Source organism: Dermacentor andersoni, chromosome 3, assembly GCF_023375885.2.
Source record: "Dermacentor andersoni chromosome 3, qqDerAnde1_hic_scaffold, whole genome shotgun sequence".
In the NCBI taxonomy this organism is placed as follows: Eukaryota; Metazoa; Arthropoda; class Arachnida; order Ixodida; family Ixodidae; genus Dermacentor; species Dermacentor andersoni.
Genome location: NC_092816.1, coordinates 47,744,319 through 47,767,618, shown reverse-complemented (window position 1 = coordinate 47,767,618; position 23,300 = coordinate 47,744,319). Strand labels below are relative to the sequence as shown.

The window sequence follows — 23,300 nt, the reverse complement described above, 5'->3', positions numbered from 1 at the left end:
GGATTTAATTGCCCCATGTGCTATCTGCGACGCGGACAGTGTAGGTGTTTAGGCGCACCGAGTGCCGATAGCGTCGTGTGTGCTATGGCACATATACGCTTGCACGTCACCCGCATTAACTAAGTGAAATGTCACTGTATGTTTTTTTTTATTTGTTGGCGCTTATTTCGCCCCCTAGAATTTAATTGCCCCATGTGCTATCTGCGACGCGGACAGTGTAGGTGTTTAGGCGCACCGAGTGCCGATAGCGTCGTGTGTGCTATGGCACATATACGCTTGCACGTCACCCGCATTAACTAAGTGAAACGTCACTGTATGTTTTTTATTTGTTGGCGCTTATTTTGCCCCCTAGGATTTAATTGCCCCATGTGCTATCTGCGACGCGGACAGTGTAGGTGTTTAGGCGCACCGAGTGCCGATAGCGTCGTGTGTGCTATGGCACATATACGCTTGCACGTCACCCGCATTAACTAAGTGAAACGTCACTGTATGTTTTTTTATTTGTTGGCGCTTATTTTGCCCCCTAGGATTTAATTGCCCCATGTGCTATCTGCGACGCGGACAGTGTAGGTGTTTAGGCGCACCGAGTGCCGATAGCGTCGTGTGTGCTATGGCACATATACGCTTGCACGTCACCCGCATTAACTAAGTGAAATGTCACTGTATGTTTTTTTTATTTGTTGGCGCTTATTTCGCCCCCTAGAATTTAATTGCCCCATGTGCTATCTGCGACGCGGACAGTGTAGGTGTTTAGGCGCACCGAGGGCCGATAGCGTCGTGTGTGCTATGGCACATATACGCTTGCACGTCACCCGCATTCACTAAGTGAAACGTCACTGTATGTTTTTTTATTTGTTGGCGCTTATTTTGCCCCCTAGAATTTAATTGCCCCATGTACTATAGCGCACACGACGCTATCGGCCCTCGGTGTGCATAGACGCCTACACTGTCCGCGTCGCAGATCGTAGTCAAGACAGGGCTCGCGCGGCAGCGCCATATGCAGCAGCCGCCGGAGTAGAACGCACCCTTGCAAACATTCGCTTACTAACTAAGTTAACTAGCATGGTGTCAGTGCAAACATGCAAACATGAACACCTCACACTCGATGACCGCGAACATTCGCTGTCAAAACGCTGGCGTGAGGAATCGCGGCAGCAGCAGCGAGTGAAGTGACTCTTCGTCGCAAACTGAGGAGTGAGAACACTGCGCGCGCAAAGCTACGAGCCGTCGGCTCACCTAGACCGTTCCCTCAAAGCAGATCGCTTTCAAGGTAAAGCCCGTGCGACCACGCGCGGCCGTAGTACGACGCCCCGCCTCCCTCCCCTCCCCTGGTGTCATGCGCGCGACGGAATACGGCGCGCTTCCTCTCTTGCGCTCACTCTCACGAAATTGAGCCGCCATCGTCGGCTCACCGTCGCACGCTTTCATTCGCACACAGCGCACGGCACACGAGGACGAGGTTATCCCAGTAGGTGTGTGTCGCAAACGATACCTGTAGCAACTGCTAGAGGAGGTCAACCCGGCGCGCCTCTGCCTACCTTCGCCCTACGCCACCATTCGCCTCGTTTGTCCTTCCCGTCTTCGCTCAGCGTTACCTACATATTCCTCTAAGTGGCATTACTTTGCCGCGTGCTCGCGCTCCTTGGAACTTTCCCGCCGTGCGATTTTCACCACCGCCAGGTGCCTTCCCCGTTCGCTTGCTTCGCGGCTTCAGACACCGCCTATTTGAAGAGCTGGACAGGTACGCTTGCACGCAAAAAAAAAAGAAGAATAAATAAATAAATAAATGAAAACAAATCGCCAGTTTCGCCAGAAGGACGAAGCTCTGCCAGCGATAGCAAGGCTCAGCACGTTGCGCTTGAAATCCTCAGACGCTGTTTTATTTATACGGGAGGGTGACTATACGCGAGTGTGCGACTTACGTGGGTGGCGCCAGCAAATACTTCTGCCATTGTTTAAAGCTTTAACAGGCTGCATAAGGCCTGAGGCAATGGCATCGCTCGTACGCCGCTTCGCTACAAGAGCGGCGTTAGTGAATTTACACAACTTTCAAACTGAGAGTAGTAATATTGTTTTGCACTTTTTTTTTACTTTTGAGAGATTTAACATAAGAGGCACGCACTGTAAATGATATGTCTCATGATTTGCGGCAGTGACTGCGATTCTAGAAAAGTGCCAAGGAAGAAATTAATCAATATCCTTATTCCAGATTGAGCAACTTTGGTGGTTAAGTAGTATGGCATTTGCCTTGCTCAACCGTGCTTGACATTTGTCTGTACCAGTTTAACCCGATTCGCCGGCGCGATTCTATTTTATTGTCCTGGTCATAGGAATTGTGTGTCTCTTGTGTTCTGCATGGTCTCTTGTCTTGATGTAAGTTTTTTCTAATCACACAATTTTGTATACTCCGCTCCACACTTAGCAGTCAACGCTGTGGAGGCTAGAGAGACTTATCGCAGTGGCTTTCGTTGTACTTGGATATAGTTCGATTTATTTTGACCGCAAATGCGTGCAACTGTTCTGGTATAGGCTCAGTATTGAATGAAACAACTTTTAATCCTTAGAAATAAACACACTGTGGTATACGGCTACCGAATGCGTTGTTTTAGGTCATTTTTATTTTTGTTGTTCTTTTCGGGTTGTTTATTTCCAACCCGTCGCGAGGAGCCTCGGATGCATGCACGCGCGAGCGAACCATGTTGGCACGCAGGGAAGCATGGACGGAACGCGCGGAGTGATAAGTTTTCTCGACAGAACTTCTTGCGCAGCTCCCACAGCGTTGACTGATATTCTTCGGTGGCCTTGGAGTTTACCGCTTTATTACATCTGGTCGCTGCTCACGTGGCCTCTTTGCGCGACTTTGAATTGCTGCGGAGGCATTTTGTCTGTGGCGTAACCGGCGCGAGGCAGTTGCCGCGGGACATCGCCGCCGCGCTCTGTTTCCACTTACTCTGAGCTACTGTCGTTTCTGTCAGAGGAGTTGTTCTTCTTTGGGGAAGAAGAGTTCCTTCGACAGTGGTCATGTCGTTTCCTGTCGGTGACTGATGGGCGCGTATGGCTCAATTTTCGGCCAGCCTGGTTCTTGTAGCCAGATCATCAGAAGCATTCATTTAAAGCACATAGAATGTAGGTGCCCGTGATTTCTGTGTGTGTGTGCTCTCGTATACATGATCATTTTTGTATATACACATCTCATGTACATAGCTTCAAAATTGTGTAAGGTGTCTCAGTCACATCATCATTGTACATAACCATTGTGTACACTGTATATATGGAACATCATTTGACAATTAATTTATGTGTAACTGTGCCTTCCCGTGAGTCTATGTGGTTATATATTAGTGAGTGAGGACTCGGACACTACTTTGAAAACGTGCCGTGTGTGCTACACTTTGTTCTCTTTTTTTGTATACGTTATCATCTTGGTGGAATTGTGCCGTGATTGTGACTCTGTTCGTATCGTCTCTCGTTTAAATAAACTTTTTCTCTGAACACAGTGCATTGTGCAAATCGAAGCTTCCGGTCAGTGCGTGGCTGCCTACCGTAGAGAAGACTTTTTAGAGAGAGGACACTCCCATAGAACCCAGCGGCCTGTGGCCCACCAAGCGGCTAGACGGAAGACTAAACATTCACTTCCTGTTTCGGTTTCCTGGACACCGATATGAGCGGGTAGTCTGAATGCTGAGCGAATGCGCTGCTCGCGGGGTCGGGCATCCGGGTGCACGTAATTCTTATGCTTTTGTGCATTTCTTAGGGCGTCTATTTTCATATGTCGTTCTCAGCTAGTGCACTGCATGCTTTTAAGGGCAAACGTTTTATTAATTAGAATGTTTAATTGCACTTACCAGTACCGTTACAGGCAACGTAATACTTAGCGGTTCTGCGGTGAGTTCAACTTCTTGTGGAGCCACATATAAGAGACACCTCATTAATGAAGAAACGTTTATTGCACGGCACTAAGCGTAACAATAAATTCGAAGTGACGCCATGCCTTCCAGTTTACAAGCATGTTAATGAACGCCGACAAATATAACGCACTGACAAGGAAGCTATACAATACAGAGTAATCAGAGCAACATCACTTGTTGCCAGGCATAAAAAAAGGGGCAACAAGTAAAGGTACTACAATCACACAACGACTTCATTCTCCATGGTAAACGAAAAGAGAAATCCAAAGGAACCCGTAATTTGCAGTTGCATTCGTATACCTACGACATCCTGCACTCTTTATGCACCTGCAGTCACACACAAATATCATACGTAACGAAATATAGACAATCGCTAGCGTTTGTTATCACAATTCTCGCAGATAAATTTTTTTTCACTGTGCCAATTTCTCCAGTCAAAACGCGAAATAAGGGAAACAGTCGCGCCCCGTTTACCGAACAGGCTTTCATATAAGTAGCCTCGCTTAACTGATGATCTCCAATGAGTTGTACTCTCCCAAGCCAACTGCTAATTAGTAGCGCTAATTCTTTGAACAGAAATTAAATTTGTGCGGACAGTTAAAGCAACCCTTAAATATATCTATTTCCAATTGGCCGCTGACATGGGTGCAATTTCCCAAGTGGCCGGGTTGACTTCCCGAACCGCTGTCTTCCCAGCAAAGGCCGAGGGTCAGGCCGGAAGATTCCCATGCACGTAATTAACTTCAACATACTAATTACCTGCTAATTATTAATTAATTTGTTAGGACCGCTCAGACTCCCATAGAACCGCTCGGTTCAATGGGCGTGTCCTCTCTCTAAAATGTCTTCTCTGTAGTAGGCAGTCACACACTGCCCGAAAGCTTCGATTTGCACAATGCACTGTGTTCAGAAAAAGTTTATTTCAACAAGATACCTTACGAACACTGAGTCACAATCACGGCGCAATTCCACCAGGACGATAATATAGATACAAAAAAAAAAAACGGAGCATTGCACACAGAGCAGGTTTCCAAACTAGTGTCCGAACCCTCACTCATTAACATATATCTACGTGGATCAACGGAAGTGCACAGTTAGGCATAAACTAATTGTCACATGCATAACATGTAGTTCAATATATACAGTGTACGCAACGGTTGTGTACAATGATGATGTCACAGAGACACTTCACGTAATTTCTTAGTGGTGCTATGAGCTGTGGAAGCCGCGCAAGTTCTGTCAAGAAAAGTTAACAGTCCGCGCGTTCCGTCCATGCTTCCCTACGCGCCAACATGCAGCGTTCGCTCGCGCGTGCATGCACCTGAGGCTCCTCGCGACGGGTAGCGAATAAGCAACCTGAAAAGAACAACAAAAATAAAAATGATCTAAATCAACGCATTCGGTAGCCGTATACCACAGTGTGTTTGTTTTTAAGGATTAAAACTTGTTTCATTCAATCCTGAGCCTATACAAGAACAGTTGCGCACATTCGTGGTCAAAAGACATCGAACTACATCCAAGTGCAACCGAAACCACTGCAAGAAATCTCTCTAGCCTCCACAGCGTTGGCGGATGTGTATCTTTAGAAAAAGTTTATTTAAACAAGAGACGATGCGAGCACTGAGTCACAATCACGGCACAATTCCACCAGTACACTAACATATACAAGAAACGAAGGATTGTATACACGGCACGTTCTCAAAGTAGTGTCCGAATCCTCACTCACTAACATATAACAACACAGACTCACGGAAAAGCACAGTTAAACATAAACTAATTGTCAAATGTATGAAATGAGGCCAATATTACAGTGTACACAATGGTTATGTACAATGATGATGTGACAGAGACACTGTTTATATAACGAAGTTGACAAGGAAATTTATTCACCCGTAGGCACGCTTACAACTGTGGTGTGAACGTAAAGTACAATATAAGGTATAGCACATGTAATACATCATACTTGATGTAAACAAAACAGATTGGCAAATGAAATAATAAAGGGTGCCTGCTTGACACTGGTTTTCCCACACACAACCACAAAGCATCATTACAGCGTCCACGCAAAAGCATTATTGTCAGCCTCAAATTTATGAAAGACACCCGGGGCACATACAAATACAGTGTTTAGAAAAAGTTTATTCAAGAAGAGACGATACGAACACTGAGTCACAATCACGGCACAATTCCACTAGGACGATCACATAGACAAAGTACGAAGCACTGTATACTCGGCACGTTCTCAAAGTAGTGTCCGAGTCCTCACTCACTAACACATAGCCACATATACCCACGCAACACACAGTCGACGGAGACATTTTACATTATTTTGAATTGCTGCTATGAGATGGGTGTATACAAAAATGATCAGATATACGAGATCACGCACACAGAGAAGTCACAGGCACCTACATTCTTTGCACATTCAGTGAACACCTCTGATGCCCTGGCTACAAGAACCAGGCTGGTCGAAAATTAAGCCGCACGCGTCTATCAGACACCGACAGGAAACGGCATGACCTCTTTCGAAGGAACTCTTCTTCCCCAAAGAAGAACAACTCCTCTGACAGAAACGAGAGTAGCTCAAAGTGGAGCCTCTCCAGAAGTGGAAGCAGAGCGCGGCGACGACGTCCCGCGGCAACTGCCTCGCACCGGTTACGCCGTAGAAAAAATGCCCCGGCAGCAATTAAATGTCGCGCAATGCGGCCACGTGCGCTGCGACCAGATGTGATAAAGTGGTTAATTCCAACGCCACGGAAACCAGTATGCACGGCCCTCCAAAATACCCTGGCAACGACGCATTGCAGCAGTAGATGTTTGATAGATTTTTGAAGGGGGCAAATGGGACACAGCGAAGATAAGACTGTGCCCCACCGCTCCAGTCTGTTATGAGTTGGAAGCACTTGCCATACTAGACGCCACATGAAGTCGCGTAGGTGGCCTGGCAGAAATGACACCGTTATTGCATCCCACGACACATTATTGGAACGTGCGAGGCGCGCAGGGGGAACTAGAGGAAGCAGTAAGGCTGGCATAATATCTACAACACGGTTTTCGAGAACGTCTACATCAGGACATACCTGTTGTATGTGACGATAAAATACCACGGCCGTAGAGTAAAATACGGGTGCGTTTAACACTTGTGGTCTGCGACTTAAGTAAGCGCCCGGTAGCGAATTTTTGTGCCATGGAAATAGCAGGCGAGTTCACGTGCAGTACACGGATCACGCTGTTACAGATTGATCAGAAATCGAAGAGCAAGCAGCCGGCAGCGGACAGACACGGATGGGAACGCGAACCCACCGCGAGAGCGTGGTTGCCCAAGCGCTGCGCGACAGACCAGTTCTGTAGGGCCCGACCAGAAGAAGGCACCGAGAACGGACTGCAAGGACCTAGTAACCCATAATGGTGACTGTACAACATGACAAACGTACCACACTCGGCCGCAATATACAGACTGTGCTAAGTACCTTCTTTCTAATAGGGGTAAATCATACCCTTCAACATCTTGAATATCTCGCCTTACATCTTCAAGAATTCAGAGTCACACAGAGTCTGATATGCCATAATAGGTGTAATCAATGCCTAAAATACGAATAGAGTCGCTCTTTCGAAGTCGGAAAATAGGATTTAGGCGTGTCTGTGGTGAACCAATGAACAAATAACGACATTTTGAAAAATTTAGCGCAGCACCTGAAATATTCCCGTACTCAGTGAAAATTCGAAGGCAACGGGATAAGCTATCTTCATTCCTGAAATACAATGGGGTGTCATCGGCGAAGGCTACCACATTCAAAACACCGCTACCAGGCAATGGGAGACCAGACACGTGAGGGTCTCTCAGTACTGAGCGCAGAAATGGCTCAAGGCTGAGCACAAATTGCACTGGCGATAGAGGGCACCCTTGACGAACACCACGAGTAACGGGAAATGCTGCACTTTCACGACCATCAAGAAACAATGTGCATCGGATGTTTGAATTGGCAGTCCTAATAAGTTCAACAAAATTTGATGAATAGCCGAACGAGGTGAGTACATTAAATATGTAGCCATGTTCAAGGCGATCGAATGACTTTTCTTGATCTAGGGAAACTAAGAGAACACGTGCTGACCTGGTCAGCGTGTATGTCATTATGTCACGCGTAACGAACGAAAGACTGTGTATCTCTCTGCCAGGGACTGAGCATGCCTAATGGTGTCCTATAATGAAGGCATCAGGCTTCCCAAGCGTTCGGCGAGAACAGCTGTGAAGGTATTGTAGTCAACTTTGAGAAGCGTGATTGGCCTCCATTCTTCTGGACGAACTGATGATGGATCGTGCTTAGGTATCAGCACAATACGACCGTCGCGAAAACAAGACGGGAATTCAAAGTTCTCAAAGCAGCGGCTGATAAGAGATACGAAAGTGGCACCAATGTCTTCCCAGAATGTTAGATAAAACTCTACGGGCAACCCATCCGGTCCTGGGGCCGAGCCACGCTTCATGGAAGATAATGCTGCTTTTGCCTTGTCAGCTGATGGTCGTGCGCAAAGACGTTCTGGGATTTCAGGTGGAACCTGAGGCAGATCACTAAGCATATCGACGTTATCATGACTCATTCGCGTATTCGTACGCGCCATGTTTTGAAAATGCGATACAAAGAGCGAGTAATCACGCGTAGTAGGCGACACAAGAGGAAGTGCTCTAGGGGCCACAAAACCACAGGCATTAGGCTGTCTAAAAAGCGAGTTTCTTGGAAAGCGCAGAACTTCAGGGTGTGCACACGGATTACGTCTGCATCGCCAAGCAGCGGCTGGCAAAGAGGACGCTGCGATGAGGTGTTGGAAATGCCTACGTAGCTCACGCTGCCATTACCGCATCAGCGGAGTCAGTTGATTGACCCGAAGGGCAATACGAAGTTTCGTGGCAGTATCCGCCAGTTCTGACGTGCGTCGTCTGAGTGCACGACCTTCAACTTAACAATGCAGACGCCACTGCACCCTGAGCGCGTCCCATGACTCTGGGTCAGAACTAGAAACAGAGGCTCGCAAGACTCTTGATAAACAAGAGCGCGAATGCGCGTCTTGTAGAATGCGGATGTCGAGGCGCCAAGGTTTTGCTGATGAAGACGCAGGGAAGCACATTTCGAGTATAGCTAATCGGTTATCGGAAATATAAACAGGAGATAAAGGTAAAGTTATTACATGAGATTGGGAGACATACTGAGCTAAATTGATTGGCACATAGGCATGGTCTAACCTGCTTCACGACGTGTCGCGTCGGCACGTGCAGACAAATGAAGAACCATGAAAAAGTCGATATGTATCCAGCAACGAAACGTGCTGGACGAGGCGACGCAACTCTCCGTGCCTTCCTATCAGGGCGACCCCAGCCCGGGCCTTGCACATCTGCTCGCCTGTCTCAGGCGCAATTAAATTCTACAACAAGAACCACGTGACAACCGTCCAGGAAATACACGTCACGAAAAAAATAATTGGACTCAGTGGCTCGCGCGGGCCCCTATAGCGCGCAGTCAAATGGCAATAACAGAAAGTTAAAGTTGAATCAAGCAAGCATAGACAATTAGATCATCCGTTTGAGCAGGGCAAATGCTATACTACTCAACCACTAAGGTTGCTCAAGCTGGAATTAGGTTCTTGATTAATTTGTTCTTTGGCGTGTTTTAGAAACGCATCCATAAACGCAGGTCGTGAAATATATCATTCATAGCCGATGCCTCTTATCTTTAGTTTTTTGACAGTATTAAAAAAAAAGTGCAACACAGTGTCACTACTCCCAAAATCTCAAACTTATGTAAATTCACTAGCGCCGCTGTTCACGTGTAGCGCAGCGGCGGCTGAGCGATGCCATGGCCTCAGGCCTTATGCAGCGTGTTAAAGCTTTAAATGGTGGCAGAACTATTTGCTGGCGCCACCCGTGTACGTCGCATCAGCGTATAATTAATCGATTAATTAACTAGTAATTAATTGTGCGCTATGACTGTAACTTAGATGCAGCCACAGCGCGCAACACGCCGTGCCACGGACCGCCGGCCACTTCCGGCACGGGACACGAAATCCAATACAATACGCAACACCTCGCCGGCGTCCTTCGCGGTCGTGAACGCGACGAGCGACGGCGGGCGCGTACCGCTGGCACTCTTTGACCACCCTTTGACTCTTGAGCAAACGGAACAACGTTCAGAATAAAAACAGGAACAGCGCGACACAGGACGACCGAGTAAAGTGCACAGGACAGAGCGCTGACTAGCAACCAAATGCTTTATTTGCTGAAGCAGCATATAATGACATCATTGAATGTGACATAAAGAACAGAAAAAGAAGGATAAGCGTTAGCCAAGAAGATAATCCACTTCTTTTGTTGAGAACGCGAGGGACGCAGAACTGGCGCGCGTTCTGAGAACTGAGAACAACGCTCCTCCCAAATATAACATAGTGTTTGCCTGAGAAAAAAAACAATGGCCCCTTTAGAATTTTCTAAGCTGTTGACCTAAGGACGCAAAGCCAGCTATGTCTAATTTCACTGAAGCTTTCGCAGCGCGCGCAGCGTTTGAAGTACAAGGAAAGGTAAACGAAAAAATTTAGCCTTTCGTTAAAGACGGAAGAACGATGCCGATATGAAAGCAGGAAAGGTTTCTTCCGCACCAGGGACTGAAGTTAGCGCGAAGCCACGATGTATTCAAGTTCGCACGAGGCTACGCTCTACCGAAGCGCACTGAAATGTAAATGGCTTGCGGCTGGGCAAGGCTTGCCTTTATGTCGTGCATTAAAAAGCCACAAGAACGTAGTGCAGTCACAACTATTCAACTTGTTACATAAGCAAAAGGGTGTAGTCTGATTAGGATCAAAATTTTTAATAGTGTAAGATTGTGTGTCAACTCAGTAAAAAAGAATTTATCACTCGCGCCATCTAACGGCTATGTGGAAGACTATAGGCTCTCACGTGATCATGAGGCACTTCTTCAGGCCAGATTTGTCCGATCGAGCATCCTCTCTTTATAATTTTTTTTCTCTGTTTGCCTATATGTGACAACCGGGAATAACAAATAACCATAGATGTACGCAGAACATGACGGCGACGGCCTGGAGTGTGCACATAATTGATATTGCAATAAAATATGGGGTGGCAGGTGGTACAGAGGCGAATTCATTGCCAGCCCCGTGGAATTATGGAATGAGAAATGCTATATTTGTAACGTTATGCGTTCTACGAGACTCAAACATAAACGTTACATGGCGTTTAAGCAACGTCGCGTTCGAATACGTCGTATGACGAGTAATCATTACTTGGAAATAAAATCTCGGTGTCTTACGAATATGTCTAGGAATATATGCGCTATAGGCATATATGCCAAGAGAGTGGTATACGTAATATTATACATGAGATATTGGTCACATGCCCACACAGTTCTTAAAGGTTAGGACAAAATTATCGGCAACAGATAGAAAGACATGGATTATAGCTAAATGCGAGAGGTCGCAAGTATACTACACGGAATTTATATTCTACGCGAGAACAATTGTGATTTGCGTAGGTCACGTATTGCGGCTAGAGCAGAGAACCGCCGGTCAACCATAGGTAAAACATAACGTGCGCCTAGGGAATAACGTGCGCCTAGGGCGTTGGAAGTAATCATTGCGATGAGGCTAGAAAAATTTGCAGACACATATTAAGTCTTGGACTGATTGCAGACAGGACAGGAAAAGTTAATATCTCTGGGAGGGTGATTTATTTCTGCTGGAGCATATATATAGACGTAAAATGTGTGGATGAATAAGTTTGTCTCGTAAGTGAATCGCTATCGCTTCTCCGTTGCTGCTTTCAATTTTGTCGTTCTTCCACGCTGTTTCTTTCGCAAACGTGTAGATATAGCGGGTCAGTCTCTTATAGTCTCAATTCGGGAATACCAAACGAAGCATGCAACCTACCAAACGTCATTATGCTGTCAGACGACTGAAGGAGCACGACGCGCAGTGATCCGACCTATGCCAGTAAACAATGCCGTTTCCGGTAACTAGTGACGTTAGGGTAGTGTTCCCGCGCCTCCGTGAATCTCAGACGTCGCGATAGGTGATCTGGCCTCCACCTCTGCATTCGCGAGTTTCTCAAGCATTCTTCTATTACCGTTCCCAGTATACGTACACCGTCGATCATCACGACAACGTTGGGTCGGTCGATTCTCGCCGGGTCGTACATATCTACATGTTTGCTCACTCGCGCCGTGGGAAACTCCGCGTGCGCGTTTCCCGAGAGACGTGTACGCAACCCGCACCACGTGGTTTCCGACTAGTTTACCGTACAGTACGGCTGTGTGTGTGTACGTATGATGCGTGCGTGCGTGCGTGCGGGCTTTAGCGGTGTCTCTGTGCCAATGCGCCTTGAAGAATATACTGTAGCGGTGCTGCAACCTAAAGCCCCTGCATCTACGCGCCACCGCCGCTTAAACGTGTATGGAGGGGCTTTACTGCAACCATGCGATACATGTGTGTGCGCGGTGCGGCGTCCAGTCGTGACGCGACAGGGCGCCTGTGCGGCAATCATTAGATCTTGCTCCTCCTTTCCTGATTCTCTCTCTCTCTCTCGCTCTTTTTTTTTTGGGGGGGGGGGGGGGGGGTGGCGTATTTCTCGTGGGGGTGCCGTGTTCGTCTGTAACTTTCGGCTGACACGTTGTTGCGTTGCGTGCTTCACCGTGAAGCCGGGGAACACCCGGACGCAGATACTAGCACGTAGCGCTGGCACTTAATTCCAGGGCAATCGTGGACGTTTCTGCTTGTTTGACTTGCCGCTCTTGTCGCGACCGACACGCGAAACCGGCTGCGCGCAACCGCAAACATGACAGATTGTCGCTGTTGTTTCGTTCTCACATTCTTACGACGCATTAATTTAAAAGAAGTAAATACTACGGTTTCACGTGCCAGAAGCGCGATATGATTGTGAAGCACGCCGTAGTAGAGAACTTCGGGTTGATTTTGACCACGTGGGGTTCTTTGGCGGGCGCCTGATTCACGAACGTACTTGCATTCCAGCGCCTGTTATGCCACAGTGAAAACAAAAAAAAGAAAACGAATGCCTAGACAAAGGACGTGCGCCATTCTCTGCATATTTGAATGTGTCTTCCTTTATTATTATTATTATTATTATTATTATTATTATTATTATTATTATCATCATCATCATCTTTCTGCCGCACATTTTTTCGCTATATTTGGAACAGGAGTCGCAATTGACACTAGCTGTCCAGTATATGCGCCTAATGCGACTGAAGAACGCGCACCACAGCCGGCGTCGGCAGAAGAATTTCACCAGGATATCTCTGACGCAAAGCAAATAGAATAGCCCGAGAATGTTGCTCACCGTTCGCCTCCGTCTGCACGCTATAGCAATATTCAGAAACTTGGACGGCCGTGAGAATTCGAAACAGATTCCTCGTAGAAGAGGTGTGGCGTTATGTTGGGTTTCCCAACTAACGTTGGCCAAGCTCTTCAATGAAAAAACCAAAACAAATAGTTCAAGCTACAATCTTAACATTATACCTTAAGGATTTCAGGTCCGACCTCCGATGTTCGAACACTGTAAGTTTCATATCTGTATCTTGAAGCGTGTTTTTTTCTTTTCCAATCCTTTTTGTTGTTGTTGTTGTTGTTGTTGTTGTTGAACAGCTTGGCTAGCGTTAGCTGGGACAGGCGGTGTAGCACTTAAGCGAATCGTTTTGGTACTGAAAACGGGGCGTCATTTGTGACGACATGTAAACGGTGGTCTCTATCACATTGTGCGCATGAATTCGTGCTTAATCTTCCTCTTGGGTCGAAACAGCACGCCTAAGAGCACCTCTTTATTGAAGTTTCCTTTCTTTCTTTAACCTCGTCACGGCCGTCCGCCAGTTTATAAACTTAGCAGAAAGCATGAAACCGCTCACACATCAGCGAACGCCGTATAATGGTTCGAAAAGCTCGCCCGTCGAGGCCCACTTTGCTCGTTCGCGGCAATCTCTCGGGTTCGTTCTTCCCCCCGCATCGAGTTCGTGTAGGTACCTCTCTCGGCGAAACGATTGAGAGCTCTTTTACGCTCCGCGCACACCACTCGTCTCAAATGGAGAACAAAAGTCTCTCTGGCTTTCCTCTTTTACTCCCACGATTCTCGGGAACGCGTACAGCGCGCTGCTGTTTCTGAGATGGAGGGCGGGGGGGGGGGGGGGAGTGGAGGGGGAGGGGGGCCTTTCTCAGCAGCTGGAGTCATGTTAAGCACCGCCAACGCGGTGTGCACTTAAAAGCCCCGGGCAGGCGATGTAGCGGGGAGCTGCTACAGTGGTAGCCCGAGAGCTCGGAGACTTAACAAGCAATATGTATTCTTATCCCGCCTTCTCGCTCGCTGTGTAAGCGTGTTTTCCCGCTCCGTTCGCGTTTATACGTATATTTCTTTGTTTGTCGTTTTCGCAGCGGCGGCGCCGCTAACGACGAGAAAATCGCCCCTCCGGAGAATGCAGTCGTCGCATATATAGCCTGCGTTTAGCGAGAGAAGAGTCTCTCCGACGGCGCTAAGCGGTGTCTTTCACCGCACGCCTCCCTGCTTGGTGAGGAAAAAGAAACTTCGGTGGTTGCATCATTGAGAACGGTGTTCTTTTCTTTTATTTTGTGCTGCTTTCTTTCTTTCTTTCTTTCTTTCTTTCTTTCTTTGTTTCTTTGTTTTTTCCTTCCTTTCTTTCTTCCTTCCTTTCTTTTTGGAATTCGGCTTCTTGTTTGTTGTTGCTTCCCTTATTTCGTTAACGCTCAGCGTCGGGCGAGAATATGCAGAGAGACGGGGAAGAAAAGAAAGAAAGAAAAGTAGGCTTTGATCGAGGCACCGCAGCCTGCCTGCAGCAGGAACCATAGAACCAAAAGGGAGGGTAGCGGCAGAGGCGGGACCCGATTTTCGCGCCTACTCGGTTTCTCCTTTTTTTTTTTTTTGCAGCGAAACTGTATACTTCTACCCCCGATGCTTTGGGGTGTCCGTGGGCAGAAATGTGGGCCGATCCCGGAGGTAGTGCAATAACGGGTCGACCCGCGGCGGAGGTGAAGCAGGCTTCAAGCAGTCTGCTGATAATAATAATAATAATAATAATAATAATAATAATAATAATAATAATAATAATAATAATAATAATCTTTATTATGCACCACTAGAATAAATACGTGTTAGGTGGGCCTATCGAAGTCTGAATGGCTTGTGCGGATACGCCCGGCAACGTTGGCAACAGCGATAGGGTCAGGGTATGTACAGGCTCTACCTTAGTGCCGACGAAACGTTGCGAAAACAAGGAAAAAACATACAAGGTGATATATGCTATTCCAGCGGAAAGTGAACCGGTTTCGAAGGATAACCATTACGGAAAAGAAATCGGAAGAAGATGTGGGTGTCTCTGCTTTTCGGAAACGAAACACCTGTTCACAATATTATCCTACTATTTTACGTATGTTGTCTCCAACAAGAGCGCAGTCATAATTAGGTAAAAAGAAACATGCTTACTGTTTAACTTGTTAGGAATTCAACTTAAGCTTAACAATTGTCGAACCGCTAAAGAAAACGTGGATCGAAATATAAAATATTACTCAGAGCATGCGAGGGGGTTCCTTCTTATGGCTTGGAAGCAGCGTTGCGCATTAAAATTCGGCCTTTCGTAAATTTGGCTAATTGTACGCTGTTATGCCTTTCCGTGGGCATACGTGTTTATATGTTGGTGCGTGAGGACTCGGACATTACGTTGAAAGCGTGCTGTGTTTCGTTTCTTACATGTTATCGTCCCGGTGGAATTGTGCCGTGATTATGACTCAGTGTTCGTATCGTCTCTTGTCGAAATAAACTTTCTCTAAACACCGCTACGGGGAATGGTCCGGAGACCGTCGTTGACGCGACAGCCTCAATAGTTCGCCTCCATGACTAATCGTCGATGCTGGCTGCCTTGTCATCGGTGGCGAGCGTTGTCCTGTCGTTCCCGTCGGCCCGCAGGTCACCAACGTAACCTGCCTCTTTCTGCGGTCCTGCGTTCCGAACGAAGTCCTCGTCCAGACGCTATCACCATACGGCGAGGTTCTGTCTGTCAACGTTGGTCTTATGAGCGGACCACGTGGTGTGCTCACGGGCACACGCTTCCTTCGTGTGGAAATGAGTACCGCAACTCCGGTCCCCAATTACCTGCGAGTCTCTGGTCATCGTGTGACGTTTGACTACCGCGGCTTGCAACGCGTGTGTCGTCGGTGCGGCTCCAGCGACCACTACCGTGCACAGTGCTCCGCAGCGTTCTGTGGCCGTTGTGGTATCCATGACCGCGAAAGCGACGGATGTGACCCTCCTTGTCGGCGTTGCGGGGATGGTCACCCTACGGTCGCGTGCCCTGTGCGGCATTCATACTCGGACGCTGCTGCTGGAGCCTCTCCCCCATTACCGCCGGAGTCAGCTGCGGTTGCGACTGCGCGTGACGCCGTAACCAAATTATTTGCCATGACACCGCATCAACCAGCGTCGACAAATGAAAAAGAAGAGGCATGCAGCTCGGGCAATCACAACACGCCATGTTCGCTGGCTTTCCAAGCAGCGAACGACATGCATGCTGTGGCCGACAGCGCCTCTACTTCGGCTGCTACCATTAGTCCTCCTGATCGCAGCGAGGTTTTAAACACAGATAAAACACCTGACCCTGCGATTACTACAGTCGATACACCTGCGAAACTTGCTGTGGCTTCATCCGCCTCAATTGCATCGCCTACAACGCTCCATCCGTTACATCTGAATGAGCCCCCGGCTGCCGAAGTTGGCGGCGGCGATGGAATCAATCCCACCGCCCCACCGCTACCGACATCATCCTCATCAGAAAATAGCTTCAGCCTCAGAGTAGATAGCAGCGTTGAACTCTCACCAAGCCTGGATGGACTCGACGTAGAGATGGCAGTCCCACGAGACGTAAAGCGTGCGCATGCGTCAGCCTCTGGCTCGGACGGCGGCGCGGATCGTCGTGCCGAGTTCCAGCGGCCCGAAAAAGCTCGGCCTTCTTCGAGAGGGTCGAAGAAGTGACATGTGTACTCACGTCCCCCGGACTTGTTCCCGGGGCGCCGACTTGAACAACACGACCAGGTCGGTTTGGTGATGCTTTAAATTAAATATGGCTGACACCCTGAACATTATTTCATTCAGCGCACAAGGGCTCCGAAGTCCTGTAAAACAAGCCGAAATTATCAGCGTGGCCCGCGCAAAAGATTGTGGCATACTGTGTTTGCAAGAAACAAATTTTTTCACCATTGGACATGTTCTTACTTTCAAACGCACTTTTAACCTAGACTGGCTTTCTTTTTTTTTTTTTTTGTCGCCTTCGCGACATACGCTCTAGTGGAGTTGGTATTATTATTTTCAACAGAGCACTCTTGCGAAATCATCATGTCTTTTATTATAGGACAGGGCGGGTATTGGCATTTGATTGTGTACTACCTTCATTTAGGTTACGCATATTGTGCATATATGGACCCGCTCAGGCCATTAAGTCCAATGATTTTTTTCGTGACCTGGACGTGTATTTCGTGGACGGTCGTCACGGGGTGCCTGTTGGGGATTTTAACTGCGTCTTAGACACACGAGCTGATGTGCAAGGTCCGGACTGGGGTCGCCCTGATTGGAACGTACGGGAGTTGCGTCGCCTCGTCCAAGCACTTTTCGTTGCTGGATACATATAGACTTTTTCACGGTTCTTTATTTGCCTGGACGTGGCGACGCGGCGCGTCGTCAAGCAGGTTAGACCGCACCTATGTGCCAAGCAATTTAGCTCAGTATGTCTCCCAATGTGATAACTTTAGCTTCATCCCCTGTTTATATTTGCGATCACAGGCCAGTTATGCTTGAAGTTTGCTTCCCTGCTTCTTCATCATCAAAACCTTGGCGCCTCGACGTCCGCGTTCTACACGACGCGCACTCGCGCTCTTGTTTGTCAAGCGTCTTGCGCGCCTCTGTTTCTAGATCTGACCGAGAGTCATGGGACGCGCTCAAGGTACAGTGGCGTCTGCATTGTTCAGTTGAAGGTCGTGCACTCAGACGACGCACGTCAGAACTGGCGCATACTGCCACGAAGCTCCGTATTGCCCCTCGGGTCAATCAACTGACTCCGCTGATGCGGTAATGGCAGCGTGAGCTACGTAGGCATTTCCAACGCCTCATCGCAGCGTCGTCTTTGTCAGTAGCTGCTTGGCGATGCAGACGTAATCCGTGTGCACACCCTGAAGTTCTGCGGTTTGCAAGAAAGTCGCTTTTCAGACAGCCCAATGTATGCGGTTCTGTGGCCCGGAGAGCACTTTCTGTTACGTCGCCTCCCACGCGTGATTATTCGCTTTTTGTAACGCATTTGAAAACATGGCGTGTACAACTATGCAACTAGATCCTGGCTCTCGTGGATTTCGTACAATGCTTAGTGGGCTGCCTCAGGCTCCACCTGAGGTAGCTGACCGTCTTTGTGCACGACCATCAGCTGATGAAGTGAAGGCAGCATTATCTTCCCTGAAACGTGGCTCGGCCCCAGGGCCGGACGGGTTACCCGTTGAGTTTTAACTAACGTTCTAGGAAGATATTGGTGCCACTTGCGTGTCTGTTATCAGCCGCTGATTTGATAACTTTGAATTCCCATCTAGTTCTCGCGACGGTCGTATTGTGCTGATACTTAAGCACGATGCATCATCAGTTCGTCCAGAAGAATGGAGGCCAATCACGCTTCTCAACGTTGACTACGAGACCTTTACAGCTGTTCTCACCCATCCTCACCTTTATGGTGCCTGCACAGCCCTGAAATACGCCTCACCATCCCAGGAATCATGAAGAAAGCTAACATGCCGTCATTTGCCCTGAAGCAGGCCACATTAGAACTCTTACATGAGATGTACAGTGGCCGCGTAACGTTTACATCGATGGCTCAGTCACATACAAATACAGCTAAAGACGTCACATTCACATGTATCATCAACGACAGCTGCTGAACTGGTAGCCCTGCGTGCGGCTCTTCATTTCATTCAGTAGGAACCACCCCATGCATGGTCAGTCTTCTGTGATTCGAAGACAGCCCTACAGAGTGTGCTCTCAGCACTGCGCCATGGATCCCATGAGTAGCTCGTCGCAGAGGTAAGAGAAGTCCACCATCGCATAGTTGACAAAGGACACGACGCAATATATCAGTGGTTGCCTAGTTACTGTAGCATACACGGCACTGATCGTGCGGACGCAGCTGCCCGATCTGCCCATGACGGCGTCACCTGCGTTGCCATTCGTCTTTCGAGAGCCGACGCAGCGAAAAAACTTTCCGCACTTGCGCGTGACCTGACATCAGCTCAATAGAATTCATCCGAGTTCAGAAGTGCACGCCTTCATACCCTGGGCCGTAATTTGCAGCTCCGTATTCCGCCCGAGCTTCCACGACGTGACTGCACCCTTCTAGTCCGTCTATGGCTTGGGGTAGCATTTTCAAATGCGTACTCTTTTCTTATCGGAATGGCCAGCAGCCTACTTTGTTACTTCTGTTGGTGCAATGAAACAATCGAGCACCTTCTTTGTCAGTGCTCTCGTTTCAACCTGCAACGAGCAGTCCTCTTAGCCACCCTAGATAAACTGGAGAAGCGTCCCATGACAGAAAACAAGATCCTTGGAAACTGGCTTACGCGAGCATCAGCGCGATCCGCTATGAAGGCGCTGCTGCGGTACTTATAAGACACGGGACTTTCTGACAAATTGTGACTGTACACTTTGTGGCGTAGAATTGTACGGTGGCATTACGTAACACTAGGAACGCCTTTGCGGGCTGCGTGACAGGGCCCACAGAAACTGTTCGTGTGTACGTGCGAGTGTGTGTGTAGGTTTCTCTCGCAACTTTAAAAAAAAAAATTATCCTTCTCTCTCTCACTTATCGCATCCCCTTGCCCTAGTACAGGGTACCCAATCGGAAATAATCTCTGGTTAACCTCCGTGCCTTTCCATTGCCTTTATATATATATATATATATATATATATATATATATATATATATATATATATATATATATATATATATATATATAATGTGCGCGCTGTGCGCTGTTCATTCATGCATACCTCATTATGTGCTGTAACTTGGCTTTCTTTTCTATTGAATTCCACAGATGCATCATTTGTTGACCGCCCATCTACAGCGACCTTTAGTAGCGCGCGGCGTTGATGACCCAACCTAAAATGACAAGCTTCTCGCCCGAGCACAAGCCTCAATTTTTCCACGTACCTGACGCGACGTGTGCAGACATGCGTGATGCGCTCGTTGCAAGACAGATCGAGACGGAGAGAGAGAGAGAGAGAGAGAAAGAGAGAGAGAGATAACACGCTTTAAATGGTATGCTGGAGATGTTATAGCTTGGCTGATCGCCTGACATGCTCCTCCGGGTGCTGGGCGGTGATTATGATGTACACCGTGATAAACACATAAACAGCACATACAGTCACACACACGCACAGTGTACCGATATTTACAAAGAGTTGTTTAGGGCTTGTGGCGCACAGGAATGCCAGCAGCACTCTCGTGGCGCGTACCTCGCAGGTGGTGCTTTGCCACGGGCCGAGAATGTGGAGACGCGGTCTGTGCTATACTTGTTTCAGAAAGTAGCACGGGTCGAATACAAGTATACAGTGAGCGAGGAATACTGGAGTGTACCGAAGTAATTACGGGAGCCTACATTGAAGTGATAATTAACTGCGTTTGCTTAGTTACGCACTGCTAGACTCGCCTCACTAGAAACGTTCTAGCGTTAAACGTTGCCAGGTTTAGATTCCAATGTCCGCCTGTCTGGATTCAGAGATTCTTAGCGCACTCTGCTGCGTCACTGGTCTGACCGCCGCCGTGGTCAGTTGCTTCGCAGCTGCTGGGGATTGAGGGCCGGGGCTTGAATGCTGTATTCATAGAGGAGGTTGTGGCCAAGTACTGCACCAGGGTGGCTAATCCTGCTCCGGTAAAGGAGTGCGTTACCGGTTTGGATTACCGGGATCAGGCCGCACTCCAGGCCTGTTGGGCTGGGGTGCGTTTGGCAGGCATTCTCAGATCATGAATAGCAGGTTGCCCTTATCCCTCAAGAGAAAAGCGTATAACAGCTGTGTCTTACCAGTACTCACCTACGGGGCAGCAGCCTGGAGGCTTACGAAAAGAGTTCTACTTAAATTGAGGACGACGCAACGAGCTATGGAAAGAAGAATGATGGGTGTAACGTTAAGGGATAAGAAATAGAGCCGATCGGGTGAGGGAACAAACGCCAGTTAGTGACATCTTAGTTGAAATCAAGAAAAATAAATGGGCATGGGCAGGGCGTGTAATGAGAAGGGAAGATAACCGATGGTCGTTAAGGGTTACGGAGTGGATTTCAAGAGAAGGAAAGCGTAGTAGGGGGTGGCAGAAAGTTAGGTGGGCGGATGACATTAAGAAGTTTGCAGGGACAACGTGGCCACAATTAGCACATGAGCGGGGTAGTTGGAGAAATATGGGAGAGGCCTTTGCCCCGCAGTGGGCGCAGCCAGGCTGATGACGGTGATGATGATGCTTAGTTACGCAGCTATACGTGACATTAATCTCTTCTTTGGGTCACCGTCGGGCAAGAACCGTTGCCGCTGGCAGTTGGGGCGCAGTCAGAGTCACTTTGCTTTCCTCCTCGCCGGTACTCGAGCTGCGTGCAAGAGTTCAAGGTACGCGGCCGCGTGAAGCGCACGGACGCTGTTTCTCGTATGTTTTTTTATTGCGCTGTTGCTTTGCTCCGTTAATTATACGACAATAACACACGCATTCAATGGTCCAGAATTATGGCCCGTGTGACGTATTCTTCAGCTGCAACGACGGTTTCGTGTATACTAGAATCTGTCGAGCCTTGTTTACAGCGACTCGACACGATCTAGTTGAGTCACAAGTCGAGCTGGTCGACCCAGTCCCACGTGAAAGCGTTCGCGCACATTTTTCCGATCGGGCGGGACGAGTCGACCCATCCCTTGCAAGCGGTTTGACCCTACTCTACTTCGGCGCTCGCTCGGTCCGACCTGCCTGCGGTGACAAGAACCCGATGACATAGTTTCAGCCCGACAAGCCGGCTCCACTCGCCTTTGTCGAGTTCATCCAAACTTAGCTTTTGAGTGAATGGTCTTTACGCTCCAAAGCTATACAGGGGCCACGAGGGAGGTCGTACAGGGCGGTTCCGGATTGGCTTTGACCACCTGTAGCTCTCTAAGGTGAACACTGTTTCTGCGTGCATCCCGCATCTAAACAGGACTGTGGCTGCGTGGGCATTGGCAGTAGCAGTAGGATGCCAAGGCCACTGAGCTACTGGTTAACTGTCGGACATGATACTGTAGTTTATGTTTCATTCATTGTCTGAACATTCAACGTTTTCTTTTTCAGCTCAAATGTGTATAATTGGTATAATATACGTGCATATAGTATCGCGACATCCAAGGACATAGGTACCGCTGACAATGTGACGCACAGAGCTAATTTTTCGGGAGATCAATTTCTCGGGAATATTCACAAAGCTCGCGAAGGTTCGCTACTCGTGAAAATGAAGAGATCTACAGAATACAGCATGATGCATCTTTCCTGGATTCCTTCTTCCTTTCCTTTTTCTTTTGCTTTCTTTCTTTCTTAGCTTACAAAGGAAGTTTACCTCTCTTTAACTTTTATTTTGCTGTCTTCACTTCGCAAGGAACGGCAGAAAACAAGCAGCGAATTTTTTTTTTTCGCCCTCTGACACGGCGTTGTCACGCACGGTGTATGCAGCACAGGCTTCAAAACAGCACGCGTTTTCTCGCAAGCGTCGAGACGTGGAACAAGTTCACGTGCGTGTGTTCATGCTGCTCCCGTGGCGTGCGTGCATCTATTTCCTTGCTCTTCACCATCGCTGACGGTCGATGATCGCGGCTGGCACGTGCCCCCACCTTCCTTCCGAGAGGCTTCGCCCGCCCAGCTGCAAATGCGATTCCTTTGCAAATGCGGTTCACCGGCCCGTGCCGACAAGGCGTGTCTGCCCCCGCGATCCCGCACAGTTTCGACGAGAGAGGCCCTACCGCCTCCGCGCTCTCTCTCTCTTTTCGCTTTGCGCTGTAAGGTCGGCTCGCTTACAAGGAATTGTAGAAAGGACGTAGGGGAAAGCTCACGTCCCCCTCCCTTTGTTTTTTTTTTTTTTAATAGGTCTTTATTTCTTGTTCCACGTTTTCCATGGCTCCCCTTAAAACGTAGCTTTAGCGTGTCTGGTGGGTATCCCCTGCTCAAAGGACGTAAGGAGCTCGTTACGAACGAAACGCCCTTGTCGTACCTGCGTGTGTATTTTGCTTCTCTTAGGAGGTCCCTTGCTTCGTTGTTCAACGTGAAAATGGTGCACCAGCGAGTCTTTTTG

The 23,300-nt window shown here is 48.2% G+C and overlaps 1 protein-coding gene and 1 pseudogene across 1 annotated transcript in view; one reads left to right on the top strand and one right to left on the bottom strand.

The window, feature by feature from the left end:
• The window catches only part of LOC126548573 (uncharacterized), a 243,978-nt gene that overhangs the window by 176,080 nt on the left and 44,598 nt on the right, over window positions 1-23,300 (top strand). The gene's annotated exons all lie outside the window — the stretch shown is intronic.
• Window positions 14,904-15,043, bottom strand: LOC126520971 (U2 spliceosomal RNA; annotated as a pseudogene).